Raw genomic sequence first — 25,595 nt, forward strand, 5'->3', positions numbered from 1 at the left:
AGATTTGCTGGGTGGCCTTGGGCCCATCGTGCAAACTGAGCATAACCTACTTCACAGGGTTGTTGTGAGAATAAAAAGGGAGGTCAGAATGATGCAGGTGCCCAGTGAGGAGGAGGGCAGAGTATAAATTGTGAGTAAATAACCAACATTGTTTATGAGATGCTTAACCCTATCAGTTTACACCAGGGGTCTGCAACCTGCGGCTCTTCAGATGTTCATGGACTACCGTCCCATCCAGACCTTGCCGCGCACTTAGCCAATTAGCCCAAAGCATATTGGCAGGGGCTGAGTAAGGGAAGTATGAATCCATGAACATCTGGAGAAACTCCACAGAGTTGAACCTGATTAGCTTAACTACTAATGTAATCAGCCTTCAGCCTCAGTGAGAAAGGCAGTCCATAAATAAAATAAAGATATGTATGAATGAATGAATGAATGAATGAATGAATGAATGAATGAATGAATGAATGAATGAATGTTTTCCCTCCAGCTATCCAGACCAAAGAACCGCAGGTAGTAGCCACTGGGCTCCCATGGTGGATGGTTTGTACACCGCCCAGAGCCCTCCGGGGGTGGGCGGATTCTAAATCTAATGCTTTGAGGAGACTCAAAGGGGCTGACAAGCTCCTTGCCCTTCTCCCCACAACAACACCCTGTGAGGCTGAGAGAGCTCCGAAGAACTGTAACTAGCCTGAGGTCACCCAGCTGGCATGTGTTGGAGAGCACAAGCTAATCTGGTTCCCCAGATAAGCCTCCACAGCTCAAGTGGCAGAGCGGGGAATCGAACCCAGTTCTCCAAATTAGAGTGTATCTGCTTTTAACCACGACACCACGCTGGCCACACATCCAAGGTTATGGATGAATAAAGGTGACTGATAGACGTTACATACTTGGACTTTCAAAAGGATTGGTGGTCTCCCATCTAAATACTAACCAGAGCCTAACCTGTTTAGTTTCAAAGATCGGAGGAGACTGGACTAGCCTGGGCCATCCAGATCAGGCCAGATGAAGCGAGGTGGTTTGCCACTGCCTACCTCTCTGTAGCAACCGTGGGCTTGCTGGTGGCCCCCCACCCAGATACTAACCAAGTCCCCCCTTGCTTAGCTGCTGAGATTTGACCAGATGAACAAAGGTAGTTTGCCATGCGCTGTCTCTGCGTAGCAACCCTGGGCTTGCTTGGTGGCCTCCCATCCAAACACTAGCCAGGGCTGACTCTGCTTAGCTCTGATAAGATCAGGCTAGTGTGGGCTGTCCTGTAGGCCCCATGACCAGAGGTGGTTTGCCACAGCCTGCCTCTGCGTGGCAACCCTGGCCTTCCTTGGTGGCCTCCCATCCAAACACTAGCCAGGGCTGACTCTGCTTAGCTCTGATCTGATAAGATCAGGCTAGTGTGGGCTGTCCTGCAGGCCCAATGAACAGAGGTGGTTTGCCACAGCCTGCCTCTGCGTGGCAACCCTGGGCTTGCTTGGTGGCCTCCCTTCCAAACACTAGCCAGGGCTGACTCTGCTTAGCTCTGATCTGATAAGATCAGGCTAGTGTGGGCTGTCCTGCAGGCCCAATGAACAGAGGTGGTTTGCCACAGCCTGCCTCTGCGTGGCAACCCTGGGCTTGCTTGGTGGCCTCCCTTCCAAACACTAGCCAGGGCTGACTCTGCTTGGCTCCGATCTGATAAGACCAGGCTAGTCTGGGCTGTCCTGTAAGCCCGATGAGCAGAGGTGGTTTGCCACAGCCTGCCTCTGTCAGGTAACCCTGGGCTTGCTTGGTGGCCCCCACCCAGGTATTAACCAGGGTCCGCCCTTGCTTAGCTCCTGAGATCTGAGCCGCTGGGGCCAGGCTGGGCCGGTCCGGTCCGGGCCCCCCCCCCTCCATGATGGACTCGAGCAGTCCCTTGCCAGGGGATCCCGTCCTTGCGCACGGTGAGAACAGGGAAGACGCCTGCGAGCACTCAAGGTGGGGCTGGGGGGGTCGCGGGCAGCCCGGGCTCCTTTCCCGCTCTGCTCCAGTCGGGGGGGGGGGTCGCTGGGGGTCCCGGGGCGCCAAGCTGGGGCGGGGGGGGGCCGGCCAAGCAGGAGGCGCCGGCGCGGTCACCTGCGGATCCGCCTCTGGCTGCCTGGGACCGGCCCCGGGAGGGGAGGGGCGGGCAGGGCAGGGCAGGGCGGCGCGGTGCCCTCCCCCGGGAGGAGGGGCCGTCGGGCCAGCCCGCCACTTGGGCGAGGGAGGGTTCAGGCGCCCGAGCCAGCCTGGGCCGGGGCTTGTCCGTCGGCGAGCGTGGCCGGACCCGGGCGCAGGAGGCGAGGTGAGCGGGGCTGGGGGGGGGGTGTCGGGGGGGGGGGTTCGGGGGTCGGCGCGATCCCGGTGGGCAGGCGCGAGGCGGGGGAGGCGGGGGCGCTCCGGGGAGGCGCCGGCCGAGGATCCCCGACGGCTCGGGGGGTGGGGGTGGGGGTGGGGCGCCTGGTCGGGAATGGAGAGGGACGCCCGTGCCCGGAGGCGAACCAGCCAACCGGGACCCTCCGCTGCGTCCTTCCTCCGGGGGAACCCCGACGGGGCTGCCGGGCGCTCCTTCGGACGGGGAATCCCGCGCGCTCCCTCTGCGCGCCCCCTCCCTCCCTTTGGATCGCGCGTCGGGGGCGACCTCCCCGGGCAGGCCACGCGGGTGGGCAGGAGGGAAACTGAGGCACGGAGGAAGAGAGACCTTCCCCCCCCCAGTCCAAACGGCCCGTCCGCGGCAGAGACTTCCAGGCGGCGGCCCCGATCCCTGCCTCGGGGCCAGTCGGGCAAGGCGGGGCTTGCTTGCTCCACTGCGCCCCATCCTGACCCCCCGGAGAGCAAAGCAGGGCGATCCCAGGAAGCCTTTGGGCGCAGCCTCCCTCTCTCTCCCCCCCCCCCGCCCCATTGTGGTTCTGGGGTGGGAACGAGCTGGCTCCGAACAATGGCCAAGCGGTGTGGCCCAGCAGGGGCGGGGAGCCACGTGTGCCTTCCCCCCTCCCTCCACAACCCCCCCCCCCCCCCGGCGGGCGGGCGGCGTGGCAGTGGCTTGACCAGAGCGGACCACCAGCCAGGGCACCCTGGGGGGCAGGGAGGGTTCTTGCCCCCAACACCCCCCCCCAACACCACCTTGGTTGCTCCAGGGAAGAACAGCCCCTTGGAAAAGCCCTCTTGCAGAACCTGCGAGACCCCCAGGTTTGGACCGGCGCCAGCTTTGGGGGGCTTCATGCACCCACAAACCCATCGCCATGCTCCCGGAAAGCCTCTGCCACCCCAGAGAATCTCTCGGTCTTTAAGGTGCACAAAAAAGCAGCAGTGTTGCCCTCGCCCCATTGCAGAACCTCTGGGCTTACAAAGAGTTTTTACTGGGGGCCCCACCTGTTTTTAGTAGCCCAGCAGCCCCTCCGGCTAGTGAAGTCTTGGCAGAAAGAAATAGTTCCTTTGCAAAGAAATGCCCGGAGGGCATCCTTCGCGTGGCTGGACCCCGTCCCTCCAGGGCGACATATATAGGCAAAAATGCACCCGTTCGACTTCGGGGTCCCAGCCTCCAGATCAGGTCGAAGATCTGTTGAAATCAGAACTGATCCTCCGGCGACAGAGATCTGTTCTCCGGGAGGAAATCCCTGCTCGGAAGGTGGACCTTATGGCATTAGAAGGAGAAGGAGAAGAGTTTGGATTTATACCCCCCCCCCCCTTTCTCTCCTGCAGGAGACTCAAAGGGGCTGACAATCTCCTTGCCCTTCCCCCCTCACAACAAACACCCTGTGAGGTAGGTGGGGCCGAGAGAGCTCCGAAGAACTGTGACTAGCCCAAGGTCACCCAGCTGGCGTGTGTGGGAGTGCACAGGCTAATCTGAATTCCCCAGAGAAGCCTCCACAGCTCAGGCGGCAGAGCTGGGAATCAAACCCAGTTCCTGAGATCTATAGGGATTTCCCAACCTCAAGGTTAGCCGCCTTCATCCAGGATTGGGGGCCTCCGCATAGCTTGTTTTGTGAGTAATCCTATCGATAGCCATGGAAATAGGTAATTTGTCACATGGCTTTAGGATGGCAGAGGTGGTTCCCCAAAACACCCACATTTCTAATTCGATAGTCCAATATGCAGGCTTGAAATAAAGCACCTGGCTCCATTTCCCCCGATTTCAGAATACTGGTTCTGGTGGGTTTTCCGGGCCACGTGGCCATGGTCTGGTGGATCTTGTTCCTAACGTTTTGCCTGCATCTGCAGGAACAAGGCCTACCAGACCACGGCCACGCAGCCCGGAAGACCCACCACAACCAGTTGAATCCGGCCGTGAAAGCCTTCGACAATACATATTTTAGAATACCGTGTTTCCCCGAAAATAAGACACTGTCTTATATTAATTTTTACTCCCAAAGATGCGCTATGTCTTATTTTCAGGGAATGTTCTTATCTTTCTGTGTTCTGTTCGTCGGGCATGCTTCCAAACAAAAACTTTGCTACGTCTTACTTTTGGGGGATGCCTTATATTTCACACTTTAGCGAAACCTCTACTACGTCTTATTTTCAGGAGATGTCTTATACTCGGGGAAATAGGGTAATCAATCTATTATTTCAAGTGTATTTTCAGGGTGACCCTAGTAGGGTTCAGAGGATATAGCCCTGTTGCTCTGGAGTAGAAGAGCTGGGTTCGAGTCTAGTCGCACTAATGGGATTTTCACTGTGTGAGCTTTTGTGCTGAAAGGATCTTTGACTCTCGAAAACAGGCTTTGAAATCTTTCAGGTTGCCGCAGTGCAACTGGATTCGAATCCTGTTTTTCCAACGTGTTCAGCTAGCATTCATTTTATCCGCTGTTTCATTTGCCGACTGCCGTCCTCCACCATTGACTTCCGATTGCCCTCGATCGTTCACTCCATCCTGTTTATTACTGTGTTTGCGAAGGACTTTATTTTGGTTTTGATCCTGACCTGCTCTGAGACAGTTGCAAAAGGCGGCGAATCAATTGAAACAACATTGATCTCCACTGGGATTTTTAAAAAAATCCAGATGAATAACTGAGAACTATTTGCAAAGGAAGGAATGGCCCATTCAAATGCATCCAAACTTATCTCTCCGGGGAGGCTGCAATCTTATTTAGGTGGGTGATAAATTACCAAAACAATTGATTTTAAATTAAGAAGAAGAAGAAGAAGAGTTTGGATTTATATCCCCCCTTTCTCTCCTGCAGGAGACTCAAAGGGGCTGACAATCTCCTTGCCCTTCCCCGCTCACAACAAACACCCTGTGAGGTAGGTGGGGCTGAGAGAGCTCCGAGAAGCTGTGACTAGCCCAAGGTCACCCAGCTGGCATGTGTGGGAGTGCACAGGCTAATCTGAATCCCCCGATAAGCCTCCCGCAGCCTCGAGAAGTATGGCAGAGTGGGGAATCAAACCCGGTTCCTCCAGATTAGATACACGAGCTCCTAACCTCCTACGCCACTGCTGGGATTGCCATGGGCCATTTACATTTGGGTTGCCAATCTCCAGGCTGGGCCTGTAGTTCTTTGGGAATTAAAACGGATCTCCGAAGAACAGAAATCAGTCTTCCTTGAAAAGATGGCTGCTTTAAATGGTGGACTCTCGGGGGTTATACCCAGCTAAGGTCTCCAACCCAGCCCTCCCCGGATTCGACCCCCGCATGTCCAGAATTTCCCAACTCAGGCCCTTTTCCGCACATGTGGAATAATGCACGTTCAATGTGCTTTCATGATGGTTTGCAAGTGGATTTGGCTCTTCCGCACGGTAAAATCCAGCTGCAAAGTGCATTGGAAGTGGATCGAAAGTGTGTTATTCTGCATGTTCGGAAAAGGGGTGTCAGAACTTGCGCCTCTGCTCGGCATCCTAATGCTCTTTGTGTGAAAAGCCCGTCTGACTATATGATAAATGAGAAGGCAGCGCTGGGAACGCATAAGAGGGTGGGGAGTTTCCCAAGAGCCTTTGCTGTATGCCACTCTAGGACAGTGGTGGCGAACCTTTGGCACTCCAGATGTTACGGACTACAATTCCCATCAACCGCTGCCAGCATGGCCAATTGGCCATGCTGGCAGGGGCTGATGGGAATAGTAGTCCATGGCCCCTTCCGCACACGCAGAATAATGCACTTTCAATCCACTTTGCGGTCGGGCGAAATAGCAAAACCCACTTGCAAACAGTTGTGAAAGTGGATTGAAAGTGCATTATTCTGCATGTGCGGAAGGGGCCCATAACATCTGGAGTGCCAAAGGTTCGCCACCACGGCTCTAGTACAGGGGTCCCCGATCTTTCTGAGCCGGCAGGCGCATTGCGGTTTCTGACAGGGCACCGTGGGCACAGCAACAAAATGGCGGCTGCAACAATTGTTGCAGCATAACATCAGTCACGCAGGGTGGAGGTGCCAGCTACTGCCAAAACTAGATGTTTAAAAAACCTGCTCATTGATCAAAAGCCTTGCTGGGCAAAAGCCGAACTTGGCCCCGCCCATTTCCCAAAAGCACTTTGTGGGCACTGGAAACGTTGTGGATGGACATGTTGGCACCCATTGGAGATCCCGATGGGGACACCCTACTCTACTTTGCAGGACTTGGTAAGGAGAGGGGTTTGAAAGTTCTTCAGATCAGCATGCTTTGAAAATGCAGCTGTTTTATTGGTCTGCCTGGAGGGAGAGCATTAACAGTTCCGTGCGCTGAGATCTAGAAGAAGAGTTTGGATTTCTATCCCCACTTTCTCTCCTGCAGGAGACTCAAAGGGGCTGACAACCTCCTTGCCCTTCCCCCCTCACAACAAACACCCTGTGAGGTAGGTGGGGCTGAGAGAGCTCCGAGAAACTGTGACTAGCCCAAGGTCACCCAGCTGGCGTGTGTGGGAGTGCACAGGCTAATCTGAATTCCCCAGAGAAGCCTCCACAGCTCAGGCGGCAGAGCTGGGAATCAAACCCGGTTCCTCCAGATTAGATACACGAGCTCTTAACCTCCTATGCCACTGCTGCTCTCTAGTGTGGTGTAATGCTAAAAGTGGTGGACTCCAATCTGGAGAAGTGGGTCTGATTCCCCACTCCTCCGTATGAGTGGCAGACTTTCATCTGACAACTGGATTTGTTCCCCCGGTCCTGCACATGAAGCCTGCTGGGTGTGATAAAATCTGTTACCCTTTCAGTAGGCTGTGTTCTCTTTTGGGTTGTGGCTTGGACCCTTGATTCTAGGCCCGTGGTGGCGAGCCTTTGGCACTCCAGATGTTATGGACTACAATTCCCATCAGCCCCTGCCAGCATGGTCAATTCAGGGGCTGATGGGAATTGTAGTCCATAACATCTGGAGTGCCAAAGGTTCGCCACCACGGGTAGGCCTAGAACCGTGGTGGCGAACCTTTGGCGCTCCAGATGTTATGGACTACAATTCCCATCAGCCCCTGCCAGCATGGTCAATTCAGGGGCTGATAGGAATTGTAGTCCATAACATCTGGAGTGCCAAAGGTTCGCCACCACTGTCTACCTGGCAGATTTAAAGCAGGTACAACTACGCATTTGTCAATGTTATTTTTTTCATGTATGATTTAAGAGAGCCAGCGTGGTGTAGCGGATAGGAGCAGGTGGACTCCAATCTGGAGTACTGAGTTCGATTCCCCGCTCTTCCACATGAAGCCTGCTGGGTGACCTTGGGTGAGCCACAGTTCTCTTAGAACTCTCTCGGCCCCACTGACCTCACAGGGTGTCTGTTGTGCAGAGAGGAAGGGAAAGGAGCTTGTAAGCCGCTTTGAGACTTCATGGGCTCCTTCCGCACATGCAGAATAATGCACTTTCAAACTGGTTTCAATGCTCTTTGAAGCTGTGCGGAATGGCAAAATCTACTTGCAAGCAGTTGTGAAAGTGGTTTGAAAACACATTATTTTGCATGTGCGAAAGGGGCCATAGTTGAGAAAAGTAGGGAATAAATCCAAACTCTTCTTCTGCCTTTGTGACTCTGCTGTCTTTTTACTTGTCTTGTTCTTGCTACTTTTGCGATGAGCCCGTGGTGATTCATAGTGACAAATGGCTCGGTGTTGCTTGCAGGCAGCCATCGAGGGAGGTACGTCAATTGGCCCGTGGTGTGTTGTTGCTTTGCAACTCTTTGCATGCTGTGATTTGAACAACATCACGAGAAAGTCAGGGCAGAGTGTTGGTGAGGTTGAAGAACTGAAAAGCACACTGGGAGTTCCTTTGTGCCAGCGATGGCGAACATTTTCGAGACCGAGTGCCCAAATTGCAACCCAAAACCCACTTATTTATCGCAAAGTGCCAACACGGCAATTTAACCTAAATACTGAGATTTTAGTTTAGAAAAAACAGTTGGCTCCGAGGCGTGCGTTACTCAGGAGTAAGCTTGGTGGTCGTCGGCGGCTTTGCTTTGAAGCAACCTTGCAACTCTTCCAACGGGTGAATCACGACCTAGGAGGGTTTACTCAGAAGCAAGCCCCATTGCCAGCAACCAAGCTTACTCCCAGGTAAAGGATCGCGCTTTTGTTCTTCGCGTGAAAATCAGTGGGGTTTTACAGCGCTTAGCAGGGTTACCTACGCTGCTTCCCCAAAACTAGGTCTTAGGTTTAATGCTAATAATCGAGCCCAGCGGCCCAGGCCACCCTAGATGTGTGTGTGTGTGTGTGGGGGGCTATTTCCCCCCCAAATGATGAACTCTGTGCGTGCCCACAGAGAGGGCTCTGAGTGCCACCTCTGGCACCCGTGCCATAGGTTCGCCATCACAACTTTATGCCAACTGCTTACTCCGTGGAGTTTTGTACTCATGGTTGCGATTCGGGGCACAGCTGTGCCAGGCGATACAAACCGGTCCCAAATTTGGTAACCGGAGCATGAGCCGCGCCACGCTCTTGGGGACCAATTTGCTTTTAAAACGCACACGCGAGCTTTCAGGAAAAGACCTGCGCATAACCCGAAAAGTTGCTTCCAGTGGTTTAAAGATCGGACGCCTCAGCAAGCCTAAGAGAAAGCAGAAAAAGTTGTGCTTTGGGGGTGTATGTATATACAAACGGTGCCCTTGGTTGATTCCAGCTCGTGCAGTGATGGCGAACCTTTTCGAGACCGAGTGCCCAAACTGCAACCCAAAACCCACTTATTTATCGCAAAGCGCCAACACGGCAACTCAACCTGAATACTGAGGTTTTAGTTTAGACAAAACGGTTGGCTCCGAGGCGTGCGTTACTCAGGAGTAAGCTTGATGGTAGTCGGTGGCTTTGCTTTGAAGCAACTGTTCAACTCTTCCAACGGGTGAATCACGACCCTAGGAGGGTTTACTCCGAAGCAAGCCCCATTGCCAGCAACCGAGCTTGCTCCCAGGTAAAGGATCGCTCTTTAGTTCTTCGCGTGAAAATCAGTGGGGTTTAACAGCGCTTCACAGGGCTAACAACGCTGCTTCCCCAAAACTAGGTCTTAGGTTTAATGCTAATATATTGTCAAAGGCTTTCATGGCCGGAATCACTGGGGTGCTGTGTGGTTTCCAGGCTGTATGGCTGTGTGCTAATAATTGATCCCAGCGGCCCAGGCCAGCTAGATGTGGGGGGGGGGGGGGCACTCTGCGTGTGTCCACAGAGAGGGCTCTGAGTGCCACCTCTGGCACCCGTGCCATAGGTTCGCCACCACTGAGCTAGTGGTTTGAGAACCCCCCACTAATTCCTGTGCCCGAGGCAGGAAGAGGAGGGGGGCGTGTGTTTGAAACTCTAAAACAGAAGTTTCCGGGCGCTCGGAGCCTTCAGGTAATGGCGTCACTCCGGCAAGAGTTGAAGGAGGGAAGTTGGGAGACCAGGTGGAAGTCTAGCCACATCCTGGCTGGGGGTGGGGGGAATCTGGCTGGGGATGGGCGGGGGGGGGGGGAATCTGAGCGCGAGGGAAGGCTGTGAAGGCGGCACAGGTATCTCCTAAGGGGTCCAAGCAGTGAAATTGTGAGCTTGCACGGTGCTAGTTCGGTGGTGGAGCCGGCCAAATGTTCTGCTGCGTGCAGTTGCGGATCCTGTGTTCAGCGCCGCAACTCGGAGTAGGAATTTGGTGCATGTGAGCCTGCAAAGAGGCACGAAGGAGCCACGGTTGGGAGAGTGAGCTGCGAATTTGGATTTTGGACCGTGGCAGCCCTGTAATTTTGATGCCACTGAGTTCAACATGTACACATGCTCACCTATAATGTTTTCTGTCGTGTGCGTGCTTCTCCAAGGCTCATGGAAAACCACGAGGAAGTGCCCCTTGATTATTCATGGGGGCATACCTGTATGGTTTGCTGTAATGCTGCACAGGTACACATTCAGTTGCTGTAATGCTTCACAGGTACACATTCAGCTATACAAAAAATGGGGCTCTCAAGGGCCCCTTCCGCACACGCAAAATAATGCATTTTCAAACCACTTTCACAACTCTTTGCAAGTGGATTTTGCCATTCTGCACAGCTTCAAAGAGCACTGAAAGCAGTTTGAAAGTGCATTATTCTGCATGTGCGGAATGAGCCCAGGATTGGCAGAGAGCATCCCATTTTCCGCATACCCCCCTGCGCACACTATTTCTTTTCTCCCTCCCCCTGACAGCACCCAACTTCTCCCCTTTCCATGCCTCTCACTCACCTACCAGCGGACCTACGTACCTATTTACCTGTTTTGTCCCTGGCCTATGTGGATTTTTTGATCCATACTCTAGGGCAGTGTTGGCGAACCTATTGCACGAGTGCCAGAGGTGGCACTCAGAGCCCTCTCTGTGGGCACGCATAGAGTGCCCCCACACACATCTAGGCTGGCCTGGGCCGCTGGGCTCGATTATTAGCATTACACCTAAGACCTAGTTTTGGGGAAGCAGTGTAGGTAACCCTGTTAAGTGCTGTTAAACCCCACTGATTTTTAAGCGAAGAACTGAAGCATGATCCTTTACCTGGGAGTAAGCTTGGTTGCTGGCAATGGGGCTTGCTTCTGAGTAAACCCTCCTAGGGTCATGATTCACCCGTTGGAAGAGTTGCACGGTTGCTTCAAAGCAAAGCCACCGACTACCACCAAGCTTACTCCTGAGTAACCCACGCCTCGGAGCCAACTGTTTTTTCTAAACTAAAACCTCAGTATTCAGGTTAAATTGCCGGGTTGGCTCTTGGTGATAAATAAGTGGGTTTTGGGTTGCAATTTGGGCACTCGGTCTCGAAAAGGTTCGCTATCACTGCTCTAGGGCCCAGTTAAGAATTACACGTAATATTACTGTGAATTTCTGCAATACTAAAAATATCACACAGTAACAAGGAAATTATCAGTATTCTTATGGTACACATTCTCACTGGACGAATATGGGATTGTTGGTTCGTGATTGTTGAAAAGTCACTGCATTTTTACATAATGTTCAAATTATCAGTGGGAAAACATTGAACCAGACTGAGAAGTAGGTCATGCTAAGTAGATATAAAAACAGGATGGTGGCATTTTGAGAGCCAGCATGCGCAGTGGTTAGCGTGTTGGTCTAGGGCAGGGGTGTCAAACATGCGTCCTGTGGGTTGGATCTGGCCCCTCGAGGGGGCTTATCAGACCCAACAGTCAGCTGAGGAAACCTCCCACGTTCAGTGGACTAGATCAGGAGCAAAGGGGAGTTAGCTGACTCTTGGGTCTGAGAAACCTCTCAAGGTAGCCATCCCACCCCACTGCGGGCTCGCCAGGCCAGGCACCCCCCCCCCCCGGTGCCATTCTGGGGCCAGACAAGGGAGCCACCCCCTCACAGACCCCGGCCCAACCAAGTCACATTTATGTCATATCCGACCCTTGTAGCAGGTTTGTCTGGGAACTGGGAGATCCAAGTTAAATCCCACATCGCCGTGGGTGACCTTGGGCTGCTTTCTCTCCAGTGTGCCTACTGCGTAGGGTTGTTGTAAGGAGATAACATGAAAGGGAAGAGCACGTATGCAGCCCCAGGCTCCTTGAAGAACAGGCCGGATAAAAATGCGCTGGGTGGTTTTGTTAGTTCAGAGTTCTGTGGTATGGCTAAACAGCGCAGGAAATTATGAGTTCGAATCGTGGCTGTGCCACCAAATTGACCAGGTGGCAATTTATCTCCACCCCCCTCCCGTCTGAATATATCCTGCAAGGGCTGTTGAACGCTGTTGTGAACATTTTAAAGTGTTCTAAAATTGGCAGGCTAAATGGTACATCCTGTGTGAATGCATTCTTCAATTTAAAATTATTTCAGTTTAAGTTTTAGTTTAAGTAAGGCTTTCGTGAGACGCCTTTTTTTGGAAACAATTACTGTTTTAAGTGTGTTTATGGAAATTGTATTTATGTTGTTTTTACGTATACTGTTTTATGCTGTACACCGCCCAGAGCCCTTCGAGGATGGGGTGGTATATTAAATAAATAAATAAATAAATAAATAAATAATCCACTATAGCGGAATTATTTATTTATTTATTTATTATTTAGATTTATAGACCGCCCAATCCCCAAGGGGCTCTGGGCGGTGCACAACATAATCTATGTACAATATATAACAAGGGTCGCAATAGTGACCATATATATACCAAAATGGGTTAAAACCATTAAAACCATGTAAACAGCGGTCAAAACAATAACAATAAAAATGGCGTCCCGCAATCCAATTCCTTTAAAAACCACCCCCAAAAGAAGGGAGCAGCCAAACTCCTCCCTAAAAATAGTAATAAATATGCAAAAACAGATTATAAAATAGGGAGCAAGAGCACCAGGGAGCAAAGCAAGGAAGGGGGGGGGGCGGGGGGGCGTCCATACTGTTTGCAGGAGGGGACATTTAAAAAACAGTGAAATAGGGTTACGATTGGAAAAGTCTGGAACCAACCAGAGACCAAAACCCAAAACTAAAGCAAAGCCGTTACACGACCCTTTAATCAAAGTAGAGTGTCACAGTGGGATACCCTTCCAGCAGTGTAGATCACAGGGCATTATCTTGCATTAAATTTGCAAACCGTTTGGTACGGGCAGCCCGATTAACTGTTTAGCTGCCATGAAGCAGAGCCCCCTTCCGCCAAAAAAACAGACCCCTTATCAGCATTGTCAGGGCGGTACAGATATCGATGTTGGAAACTCTGGATGTTTTGAGGTCCTCATCTTATCTGTGACTCACTGGGAGCCAGGCCCTAAGCGTGAGCCGTGACCAGATCCAGGGGACGTCCCTTTCTGCATTCTCTTCTCATCCAGACAGTCCAAATTTTGCAACAAAAGCCACACTCCCGTTTGGTGTCGGAGCCAAGGCCCCCTCCGCACATGCAGAATAATGCACTTTCAATCCACTTTCAATGCACTTTGAAGCTGTGCGGAATAGCAAAATCCACTGGCAAACAGTTGAAACAGTGGATCGAAAGTGCCTTATTCTGTGGATATTAATGATTTAAGAGAGGGGATTTAATAAAATGTTAACTTTTTGTTTTAATTAGAGAAATGTTATATATAAGGAATGTAGAGTGGAAGTCCGGGGTGGGGGTGGGGGTGGGGATACAGAGGAGATGGGTGGATGGTTTACATAGGACAGTGGTGGCGAACCTATGGCACGGGTGCCAGAGGTGGCACTCAGATCCCTCTCTGTGGGCACGTGCAAACAGAGTGCCCCCCCACACACACACATCTAGCTGGCCTGGGCCGCTGGGCTCGATTATTAGCATTAAACCTAAGACCTAGTTTTGGGGAAGCAGTGTAGGTAACCCTGTTAAGCGCTGTTAAACCTCTCTGATTTTCATGCGAAGAACTAAAGCACGATCCTTTACCTGGGAGTAAGCTCGGTTGCTGCCAATGGGGCTTGCTTCTGAGAAAACCCTCCTAGGGTCGTGATTCTCGCGTTGGAAAAGTTGCACGGTTGCTTCAAAGCAAAGCCACCGACTACCACCAAACTTACTCCCAAGTAACACATGCCTCGGAGCCAACCGTTTTTTCTAAACGAAAACCTCAGTATTCAAGTTAAATGGCCGTGTTGGCACTTTGCGATAAATCAGTGGGTTTGGGGTTGCAGTTTGGGCACTCGGTCTCGAAAAGGTTCGCCGTCACTGACATAGGACAAGAATAGCAACGCATTGTATTAGAGGAGGATATTATTAAATAGACGAAACGTTAGGACAATTTTGCATGGATTATATGGAATTGATGGAGCAGTTGAGTTAATTATTTCAATATTCATGCATTGATTTTTGTTATCCTCTGACTCTTGTACCATAAAACATTTTTTAAAAGTGCCTTATTCTGCACGTGCGGAAGGGGCCCGATCCGATCCAACGGTCATGCAGAATTGCCACTGTCCTGCATCGCTGAACGAGAGGGCGAGACCTCCTTTCCCTAACCTAAAATATCACTCTTCTTTGGGCTAAAAACTACGGCCTTGGGCCTCTGAGCTGGTGATGGATGTAGTGTGCTCGGCCGGGCGGTGCCCTTCTCAGCTTGCAGGAATTTGGATCTTCTGAGAACAATGCTAGTGTGGGTATGTATGTGTGATGGTGCGATTTTGCATTCCCCCCCCCCCCCATGCTGTCTGGGTTTTGGGGGGGGGGATCCTCCCTGGCTCCACTAGCAATTTGAAACCACGTGTGGGCGGAGGGAACGGTGGTGGAAGGAACCTGCAAGACGCCGGGGACAGGCTGGAGTTTCCAAGGTCAGCGTTGGGGGTGGGAGGATAAACAGCAGGAAGAGAGGAGGGGGCTGCAGGCTTTGAGGCCCCCCTCCCTTGCGCAAATCCGTCTTATCTCTGGAGAACAAGTTTCCTCCCTTCTTGGTTGGGGTGGACTTAGTGGATTGGAGGAAATAGTTGGGTTCCAGAGAATGGGGGCGGGTGGGGTGGGGGGGATAAAAGAGACAATGAGGACATGTGGATGAATTTCTTAGCATTCCTCCCCCCCTTGCTGTTGGGCGCCCATGCCCATAGAAGCCTTGCTCATGTTGCAGCGAACCTCGTGCAACCTGGGCATGCGTGAGCACACTTAAGTTTGCAAGAAGGCGTCCACAGGCGTTCACTTTACAGATGACCGGTCCCTGGATAAATGTGGGCCTTCAGTTGTGTGCTTGCCTGTGCATGCAACGCACATGTACAAAAGAGACCGGTTCCTAGATAAATGTGGGCCTTCAGTTGTGTGCTCGCCTGTGCATGCAACGCACATGTACAAAAGAGACCGGTCCCTGGATAAATGTGGGCCTTCAGTCAGGTAAGGCTCAGCCTGTGCATGCAACGCACATGTACAAAAGAGACCGGTCCCTGGATAAATGTGGGCCTTCAGTTGTGTGCTCGCCTGTGCATGCAATGCACATGTACAAAAGAGACCGGTCCCTGGATAAATGTGGGCCTTCAGTTGTGTGCTTGCCTGTGCATGCAACGCACATGTACAAAAAACAATCAAGTGTACAGGGAGTGGGGATGTGTTTGCTGAAACTTCTGAGCGAGGCTGTATGCCCGGTGCAATTCTCTGCAGAACTGTTCCAGTTGAAGCCCAGGGATTTCAGTGGGTTTAGACAGAGGTGGGATCTAGCAGGTTCTCACCAGTTCCCGAGAGAGGGTTACGAATTCTTTGAGTGGGCCGAGAGGGGGTTACTAATTGGGTCTGCTTTTCCGTTAGAAATTCCATTGGGTCCAAAAATCATAAAGTCCTGCTGTTTCCTATGTGGCTGGTTAGCGAAGGTAGAAAAACCCTGTTGGGCTGTTTTAAAAACATGTTTTAGAAATATGGTAAAGTTCCTTGTTTGAGGAAAGTATCCTTCTTTTGATTTCTACAAACAAAATTAAGTATTTGAAAGTATTAAATATTTGACAGGCAGTCAATTAGAGGAGAAGTAGTTTCTGTTGGCAGGAGACGATAGGACTTGCTATAATGAGTTTAAATTATGGACAGAAAGATACCAGCTGGAAATTAGGAACAATTTTTTTTTACAGTAAGAGATTTTTTACAGTAACAGAGAAATTATTAATGCCCCGCCCCTGGAATGCCCGGCCACGCCCCCGCCGTGCCCCGCCCAGCCCCATTGGCGCTACGCCACTGTTTGAATCCCACCACCATGGGAACCTGTTACTTAAATTTTTGGATCCCACCACTGGGTTTAGACCCCTTACGGCTGGTTGCTCAGCTGTTTCCTCTTACAGGTAATAAAATGTAGGTGGGAATGTACGTTTTTGAAATTTATAGTCTTAGGCATTTGTAGAGGGGTCACCCAGTGGTGGGATCCAAAATTTTTAGTAACAGGCTCCCATGGAGGTGGGATTTAAACTGTGGTGTAGCGCCAATGGGGCTGGACAGGGCACGACGGGGGCGTGGGTGGGCATTCTGGGGGCGGCGCATTCCTGGGCGGGGCTGTGGCAAGGACGCAGCCACTGCGCCGGTCCTTGGGCAGGAAACGAATGCATGCAGGCGCAGGCTGCCACGCACGCCGGTGCACCTCCTGCTAGACTGCTTCAAGTTCTGCACGCTACTGCTGAGAGGAGGGGCGTAACTAAGGCAAAAATCACGTGGCAAAATCACCAATTAGTAACCCCCTCTCGGCACACACAAACAATTAGTAACCTACTCTCGGGAACCTGTGAGAACCTGCTGGATCCCACCTCTGGGGTCACCTCATTGGAGAATTTCAGGAGGCCTCATTGCATTGGCTTCCTGGAGAGGTTTGAATAGCAGCTATCTTTTAAGGGGGGGGGGTTAGGTTTGGGGTTGGCTATTGTACCTTTGGTTTTCGAACTGAAAACGTATTTCATTGTTATGGTGAGTCGCCTTGAACCGGAGGAAATGTTCGAACAACTATTTCATTTCATTACCTTTGTTAGGCGTCGATAAAACAACGATCGGACTAACAACAGCAACAAATAGAAAAGGTCAATAGGTGATCAACAGGAGTGAATGTTTGAAGAACCAAACAAAATGGGGCACCTTCAAGAATAACATTTATTATGGCAAAAGGTTTCCTGAGCCCGAGCTGGGCGCCCCCCCCCCCAGCTCCCCATCAAAAGCCCCCCAAAACCATGCCCCAAATGGGCTCAGTTGGGACTGCAATAAATGTTTTGGTCTGGATGGTGACCCAAGACTCATTTATTTATTTATTTATTTTTATTTATTGGTTAGGTTTATATACCGCCCTCCCCCGGAGGGCTCAGGGCGGTGAACAACATATAAAACAGAGCACATATATCAGACTAACATCCGTGAAATATCAATTAATATAGGCTCTAATAAAATAAACCCCACCCCATTAAAATGCAGCATTATTATTATTTTCATGAGTTGGGCTGTGGCAGGAACACCATTATGGCTTCCGGAATCGCTTCCCAATCCAAATCCCCTCTTTTTCCTTTTGCAAAAGGAGCTATTGGAGGCGCCCCCCCCCCCCCCCAAGTTGCAGATGATATGGGGAGCAGAGGGTTGTCGGCTTCCAGGTAGGTAAAATTGAGGCCACTGCACTAAATGATGCGGCTGGCCTCCACTCGGGCCAGGTCCTTTTCAGCCCTGGCCCCTGCCTGGTGGAACGCTCTCCCTCCAGCTGTCCGGGCCCTGCGGGACCTTGGTGAGTTCAGCAGGGCCTGTAAGACTGAGCTGTCCCACCAGGCTTTTTGAGAGGCTGGCCACGGATTGGCTGCCGCCTGGTGAGCCCCCTGTGGTATGTCGTCCTCCCTCTTCGGCAGTGCCTTATGCTGGCTCCATCTCTTGGCATTGCCGCCCCTCCCGGCCTTGGGACGGGGCGCTAACCATATGGGATTAAGCCAGTGGTGGCGAACCAATTGGCCATGCTGGCAGGGGCTGATGGGAATTGTAGTCCATAACATCTGGAGTGCCAAAGGTTTGCCACCACGGGATTAAGCTGTCTCTGTTTTAGAATTTCTGTATGCTGCTATTGATTTTAAGGGTTGTAATTTTTATTTATGTTATTTTATTTATTGGATTTTATAGGCTGTGTTTTAACTGTTGTTGGATAGTATGTGTTGTAAACCGCCTAGAGCCCTCCGGGGATTCTTCACGCAACGGGTGATTGGTGTTTGGAATATGCTGCCACAGGAGGGGGTGATGGCCACTCACCTGGATAGCTTTAAAAGGGGCTTGGACAGATTGATGGAGGAGAAGTCGATCTCTGGCTACCAATCTTGATCCTCCTTGATCTCAGACTGCAAATGCCTTAGCAGACCAGGTGCTCAGGAGCAGCAGCAGCAGCAGAAGGCCATTGCTTTCACCTCCTGCAGGTGAGCTCCCAAAGGCACCTGGTGGGCCACTGCGAGTAGCAGAGTGCTGGACTAGATGGACTCTGGTCTGATCCAGCTGGCTTGTTCATATGTTCTTATGGGGATGAGGCGGTCTACGAAATCCAAGTAAGTAAGTAAGTAAGTAAGTAAGTCAGTGAAAGTAAGTGAAAATAAGTAAGTAAGTAAAAGGTCTATCAAGTCTATTAACGCTTTTATGTTATAATAGCATAAAACACTCTTTTGTTCTGCTTTTTCAAGTACCAATCAATGGTTTGGCAATCCAGACGACTGTATCTTAAATAATATTTACAGGAAACAACTCCTGGGTTGTATGATTATTTTCAACAATACAATCATAGACCAGAGAGAAGCATAAAAAGAGCGTTTTACTTGAAAAAAGAACAGAAGAATGTTTCGAGCAATCGTAGCATGAAAATATTAGCTGGTTTGGTAGACCTTGACGCGTTTGGTGCAGATCGGCGTCTGCTTTACCTTTTGTTCACCTGCCTCAGTAGTATTAAGATTCCAGGTAGGGCCTGGAAATCTCCCGGGGATTATAACTTATCTCTGGAATATGGAGATTCCCTTCCCACTGAGAAAATAGCTGCTTTGGAGAATGGACCCTTCCGGCAGTATTATTCAACTAATCTCTCCCCAAACCCCCCCACCCCCACTCTAGGAATTTCCCACCTCCGGCCCCTTCCGCACATGCAGAATGATGCACTTTCAATCCACTTTCAGAGCATTTCGCAGCTGTGCAGCGAATAGCAAAATCCACTTGCGACCAATAGGAGCAGCAGTGGCGTAGGAGGTTAAGAGCTCGTGTATTTAATCTGGAGGAACCGGGTTTGATTCCCAGCTCTGCCACCTGAGCTGTGGAGGCTTATCTGGGGAATTCAGATTAGCCTGTGCACTCCCCCACACGCCAGCTGGGTGACCTTGGGCTAGTCACAGCTTCTCGGAGCTCTCTCAGCCCCACCCACCTCACAGGGTGTTTGTTGTGAGGGGGAAAGGGCAAGGAGTTTGTAAGCCCCTTTGAGTCTCCTGCAGGAGAGAAAGGGGGGATATAAATCCAAACTCCTCCTCCTCCTCCTCCTTCTTCTTCTTCAATTGTGAAAGTGGATTGAAAGTGCATTATTCTGCATGTGCGGGAAGGACCTCAGAGTTGGCAGTCTAGCAGTGGGTGGGATCCAGTGCATTACGAAGGGCTTTGGGACTTGCAAATAAGAACATAAGAAAACGCCTGCTGGATCAGACCACTCCGCTACTTGCAGTGGCCCACCCGATGCCTTTGGGGGCTCAAAGGCGGCAGAATTTTTAGCAAATCTTTTCAACACAATTTTGCAAACCCGCTAATATCAGATGGCTTTGGCTTCCGAAAGTTCTCTGGTGGTCTCATCTCCGAGGCTGGAAGTCCTGTGATCCCATCCCCTGTCACAAGATTGATGTATTGGGGGTGGGGGCGTCTTGGCTGCTAGGGGGAGGCACCATGAGCGAAAACAGCTGGTCTCAGGGCTGGATTCTGAGTTGTTTTCTTCCTGCACCGTAAGCCGGTCGTAGCAAGTGTTGCTGCTGGACTTGAAGAAGAGAAGAAGAGTTTGGATTTATATCCCCCCCCCCCCTTCTCTCCTGCAGGAGACTCAAAGGGGCTGACAATCTCCTTGCCCTTCCCCCCTCACAACAAACACCCTGCGAGGTGGGCGGGGCTGAGAGAGCTCCGAGAAGCTGTGACTAGCCCAAGGTCACCCAGCTGGCGTGTGTGGGAGTGCACAGGCTAATCTGAATTCCCCAGATAAGCCTCCACGGCTCAGGCGGCAGAGCTGGGGATCAAACCCGGTTCCTCCAGATTAGATACACGAGCTCTTAACCTCCTATGCCACTGCTGCTCCACTTGAGTGGATCGAGCCTTTTCCTTTAGCTTTTTCCTTGTCCTTCAGGTCTTGGAGGAGGACCCTGACCTAGATAACTCCAAGATAGCTTCATCTCCTCAGATCTCAGAGGCTAAGCCGGGTCAGCCCGGGTTCGTGTTTGAACGGCAGCCCCCCAAGGACGTCCAGGGTTGCTAGGCAATGGCCACAAATTTGCAAACCACCCCTGGATGTCTCTGGCCTTGAAAACCCTACGGGTTTAGGAGGGTTATGCTTCCCCCACACTGCTCTTCTCAAGTTGCTTCAGCCTTTCCAGGACTCCTTCCGCCCCCTTGAGTGCCCCCCTTTTGTACCTTTTCCAATTTGCCTGCACCTTTCTTAAAAGTGCCGCACTCAGGGCTGGATACTGGACTTAATTGCTCTGATTAGACTCAAGCTATTCACTCTTGGAGGCGTGGCTTCATGTAACCTGAAATCGTCTTAGCCTTTTTTGCAGCTGCGTCACACCTGGAGCAGCCTGAGATCCTTTTTTAAATTCCTATTTTTAAAGCATCAGCCTTAGGGCTGGCCTTTTGTATGCTGGATGGAGGGGACAGGCCTGTGGGTCCCTCTTCCAACTGGTCCCGTGCTCTTCCCATTCCACCGGCCATCCTGCCTGAATTGCAACCTATCCTTGGTAATGACAACGGCTTTAAAAAGGGCTTGGACAGATTTATGGAGGAGAAGTCGATCTTTGGCTACCAATCTTGATCCGCCTTGATCTGAGGTTGCAAAGGCCTTAGCAGACCAGGTGCTCAGGAGCAGCAGCAGCCGCAGAAGGCCATTGCTTTCACCTCCTGCAGGTGAGCTCCCAAAGGCACCTGGTGGGCCACTGCAAGTAGCAGAGTGCTGTACTAGATCAGTGGTGGCGAACCTATGGCACGGGTGCCAGAGGTGGCACTCAGAGCCCTCTCTGTGGGCACGCGCAGAGTCCCCCCCCCCCACACATCTAGGTTGGCCTGGGCTGCTGGGCTCGATTATTAGTATTAAACCTAAGACCTACTTTTGGGGAAGCAGTGTAGGCAACCCTGTTAAGCGCTGTTAAACCCCACTGATTTTCATGCAAAGAACTAAAGCGTGATCCTTTACCTGGGAGTAAGTTCGGTTGCTGGCAATGGGGCTTGCTTCTGAGTAAATCCTAATAGGGTCGTGATTCACCTGTTGGAAGAGTTGCATGGTTGCTTCAAAGCAAAGCCTCCAACTACCACCAAGCTTACTCACGAGTAACGCACGCCTTGGAGCCAACCGTTTTTTTCTAAACGGAAACCTCAGTATTCAGGTTAAATTGCCGTGTTGGCACTTTGTGATAAATAAGTGGGTTTGGGGTTGCAATTTGGGCACTCGGTCTCGAAAAGGTTCGCTATCACTGGACTAGATGGACTCCGGTCTGATCCAGCAGGCTCGTTCTTATGTTCTTATGACAAACAGATAGAACCGTGGGCAAGGCCAGAACAAAACTGTGGAATCAACTCCCAAAGAGGTGTGGCAGGTGTACCGGTGAGCGGCAGAGACTCAAAATGCTGCTTGCTGTCCTCCCCCCCCCCCAAAAAGCGATCGGTCTCCAGCAGGCATTTTGCAGGAATCTGTTTACTTTGTTTTGATTTAAATTGTTGGCCCAGGAGACAGGAACTGGGCATGCATTTCCTCAGGTAGCCGAATGAATGGTGTAGTCTCCTCCCCCCACAACAACAATGATAGTTATGGGAACAGGAATCCTCTCCATGGAGCTGGTTTGGCTGTTCCTGAAAGCGGGTGGCCCATTCTTTTTCTCCCGAGCGTGACATGTTTGTTTATTCCCCACCTTGCTTTCTTCCAGCGTGACTCACTCGGAGCTCCAAAGCCCACCAGGCGCACGCCGCCTTCTGTGGTCCTGCACCTGTTCTTTGGTGCATCTCTGAAGGCACCAAGTTAGGAGGAGGAGGAGAGAAATGAACGGTGACTAATATAGGGGCAACGCAGCTTGCAAACTTGCTGTCCCAGGGCTGCTCCACACATGCTGTTCACCATTCAAATGATTGCATGTGTGGATGGGGCATCACGATTAGTCCGTTCCAGGCAAAGCTAGAATGATAGAATCACAGAGTTGGAAGAGACCCCCAACGGCCATCAAGTCCAATCCACCTGCCATGCAGGAACACACAATCAAAGCACTCCTGACAGATGGCTCTCCAGCCTCTGCTTAAAAACCTCCAAAGAAGGAGACTCCACCAACCCCACTGTCAAACATCCCTGACTGTCTGGAAGTTTTTCCTGATGTTTAGGTGGAATCTCTTTCCCTTCACTTTGAACCCATTACTCTGTGTCCTAGTCTCTGGAGCAGCAGAAAACAAGCTTGCTCCAGTGTGGTTTAGTGGCGTAGGAGGTGGCGTAGGAGGTTAAGAGCTCGTGTATCTAATCTGGAGGAACCAGGTTTGATTCCCAGCTCTGCCGCCTGAGCTGTGGAGGCTTCTCTGGGGAATTCAGATTAGCCTGGGCACTCCCACACACGCCAGCTGGGTGACCTTGGGCTGGTCACAGCTTCTCGGAGCTCTCTCAGCCCTACCCACCTCACAGGGTGTTTGTTGTGAGTGGGGAAGGGCAAGGAGATTGTCAGCCCCTTTGAGTCTCCTGCAGGAGAGAAAGGGGGGATATAAATCCAAACTCCTCCTCCTCCTCTTCTCCTTCTCCTTCTCCTTCTCCTTCTCCTTCTCCTCCTCCTCCTCCTCCTCCTCCTCCTCCTCCTCCTCCTTTCTTCAATGCCAGCAACTTTACCTCTTTTGAGTTGGCCAGTAAGTTGTCTGGCCTCATGAGGGTGACTCCCCACCCAAATACAGACTCTGTTAATTTCTGATATAATTTCTTGACTGAGGACTTTTGTGCCACCCTGCGAACGAACACACCGACTGGGGCTTGTGCACAAGAGGGCCCTGGCCGGTCTTAAAGGGCCACAAGACTCCTGAGTCGCTTTTCGACCAACCCAGAGCCCCGGTTCCGAAATCAGTTCTGGGACTGATCTCGTCTTTGAAGCGTTTCCCCCAGTCCCCCGCAGGGCATCTCTCAGGTGGAAGTCCCAGAGCGCGGATTGTCTTGTCTGAACAATAGGCAGGGCTTTCAAGTGGGTGTGCGGTGGAGCAGGCAGGCCGACATGCCTGGACAGCTGCTGGGAAATTTTGTCTTTTGCTCTGGGAGCAGATGTGCAGGATCAATGGCATTTCAGCAAACAGCTGGAGGCTTTGTTTTACCTGAGACAAAAACGCTTTCTTTCTTTCTTTCTTTCTTTCTTTTTCTTTCTTTCTTTCTTTCTTTCTTTCTTTCTTTCTTTCTTTCTTTCTTTCTTTCTTTCTTTCTTTCTTTCTTTCTTTCTTTCTTTCTTTCTTTCTTTCTCTCTCTCTCTCTCTCTTTCTTTCTTTCTCTCTCTCTCTCTCTCTCTCTCTCTCTCTCTCTCTCTCACCCTCCCTCCCTCCTTTCTTTTCCTTTAGTTTCTCTCTCTGTGTCTTTTCCCCTTTTATTTAAAATATTTATTATCCCCCTTTTTTCTGTGTGGACCTCAAGGCAGTTTACAAAAATATATTATATATAAAATGTATTTTTTTATATATAAAAGATTTAGAATCACAGTTTTAGGCTGCTATAGTCTGTTTCACATGAAGATGCTAGTTCAGTCAGTTGAGGTGCAGCGGTTGAGTAGATAGTATGCTTCCACTTTAGAATATAGTTCTGAATGAATATAAGAACTGTCGTTCATTTTTACACACTGCCTTTGTCAAAACCATTGTTTTGTCCATTATTGAACATGGTACTTTGATAGAAGAGCATTTATACCAAAAAGTATTTTTGCTTTTCAGACTTTCAAATGGATGGGGGTAGCAGGGCTAAGTAGGTGCTAGGACCCAGGCAAAGCTCCAGCATGCTTTGTTCTGTGGCGGAGGAATATACAGTCTACTAACATCTTTATGTGAAACAGAGGCTCTTTCCGCACATGCAGAATAATGCACTTTTCAAACTGCTTTCAATGCTCTTTGAATCTGTGCAGAATAGCAAAATCCACTTGCAAACAGTTGTGAAAGTGGTTTGAAAACGCATTATTCTGCATGTGCGGAAGGGGCCAGAGTATAGTAAATTCATCGAATGTGGATAAGCTCCTCTGGAGAAAATGGCGGCTTTGAAAGGTGGTCTCTGTGGCATTTTGGCTACCTTAGTCACTGTTGGATTTTACAGCCTGGCTAGCTTGCAGCAGCAGGGAATTCTGGGAAATCCCTACAAATATTCTAAAGGTGACCATTGGAAGCAGTTTCTCCCTGACTCTTGCTGAGGAAACCAAAAAGGCTCTGACTGAAATGTTTACTATTGCAGACTATGCTTGAAATTGTAACCAAACTATGAATTGTGAATGTAATGATATATAAGTGATACTTTGTTTATGTGTATAGTCCCGTGGTGGCAAACCTTTGGCACTCCAGATGTTATGGGCTACAATTCCCATCAGCCCCTGCCAGCACGGCCAATTGGCCATGCTGGCAGGGGCTGATGGGAATTGTAGTCCGTAACATCTGGAGTGCCAAAGTCCGTAACATCTGGAGTGCAAAAAAATCCATAACATCTGGAGTGCCAAAGACCATAACATCTGGAGTGCCAATTGGCCATGCTAGCAGGGGCTGATGGGAATTGTAGTCCATGAACATCTGGAGTGCCAAAGGCCATAACATCTGGAGTGCCAATTGGCCATGCTAGCAGGGGCTGATGGGAATTGTAGTCCATAACATCTGGAGTGCCAAAGGTTCGCCACCACTGGAGTCTGTTTCTCTCTCAGTTTAAGTAAAGCTCTCTCATGTTTAATGATTTCTGAGGTAAAAAGCTGGTCTTGGGTTAGATAACGGTGGCACACAAAGCTACATTCTGCTCATTACTTGCAAACAGGATCATATAGAAATATACCTGTTGCCCTTCGGTCCCTGTGTTCTGCTAGTTATCAGAGGCAAGGAAAATGGCGCTGGTGTGGATAAGAGCTAAAGAAAGGCACACTTTCCCATCCACACAGCACCCAAAGGCTATGCCCTTTCCCAAAATTTCACGCCAAATCGGGGAAAGTGCAGCAACGCAGAGGAATTGGCAGGAACAAGACAAATCACATGTCGCGTGAAGAAGTGTTTCCTTTTATTAGTCCTAATTCTTCCCCCCTGCAGGGGCTGATGGGAATTGTAGTCTGTGAACATCTGGAGGGCCAAAGTTGCACCGAGTTTTCTAGGCAAGAGACAAACGTGATTTGCCCTTGCCTGCCTCTGAATAGCAATGCTGGGCTTCTTGGGTTGTCTGCCATCCAAGTTGTTACCAGGGCTGACCCTGCTTAGCATTGGAGACCTGACAAGATCAGTTTAGCCGTCCAGGTCAGGGCTGAGGCTAACAGCTGGTTTGTGCTTGCTTGATTCCTGGATTTCCCTGGTGGTCTCCCATCCAAGTACTTACCTACCCCATTTTCTTTTGTAAACAATGCTCGAGATGGCTTATGTAACCTCTATCTGTGGGTTCTGTGGGGCAGAACTTGGAATGAGTTTACAACAACATTTTTAAAAAACAAAATGGTTTACTTTCTT

General features: G+C 50.6%; 1 protein-coding gene across 1 annotated transcript in view; it reads left to right on the top strand.

Moving 5' to 3' along the window:
* Positions 1–2,177: 2,177 nt before the first annotated feature.
* DNMT3B (DNA methyltransferase 3 beta) overlaps positions 2,178–25,595 on the top strand; it is a 73,189-nt gene continuing 49,771 nt past the window's right edge. The window contains 1 exon segment of the mRNA XM_048497166.1: positions 2,178–2,296. The gene's annotated coding sequence lies outside the window, so the exon portion shown is untranslated.

This window comes from Sphaerodactylus townsendi, linkage group LG05 (genome assembly GCF_021028975.2).
Source record: "Sphaerodactylus townsendi isolate TG3544 linkage group LG05, MPM_Stown_v2.3, whole genome shotgun sequence".
NCBI classification, from domain to species: Eukaryota; Metazoa; Chordata; class Lepidosauria; order Squamata; family Sphaerodactylidae; genus Sphaerodactylus; species Sphaerodactylus townsendi.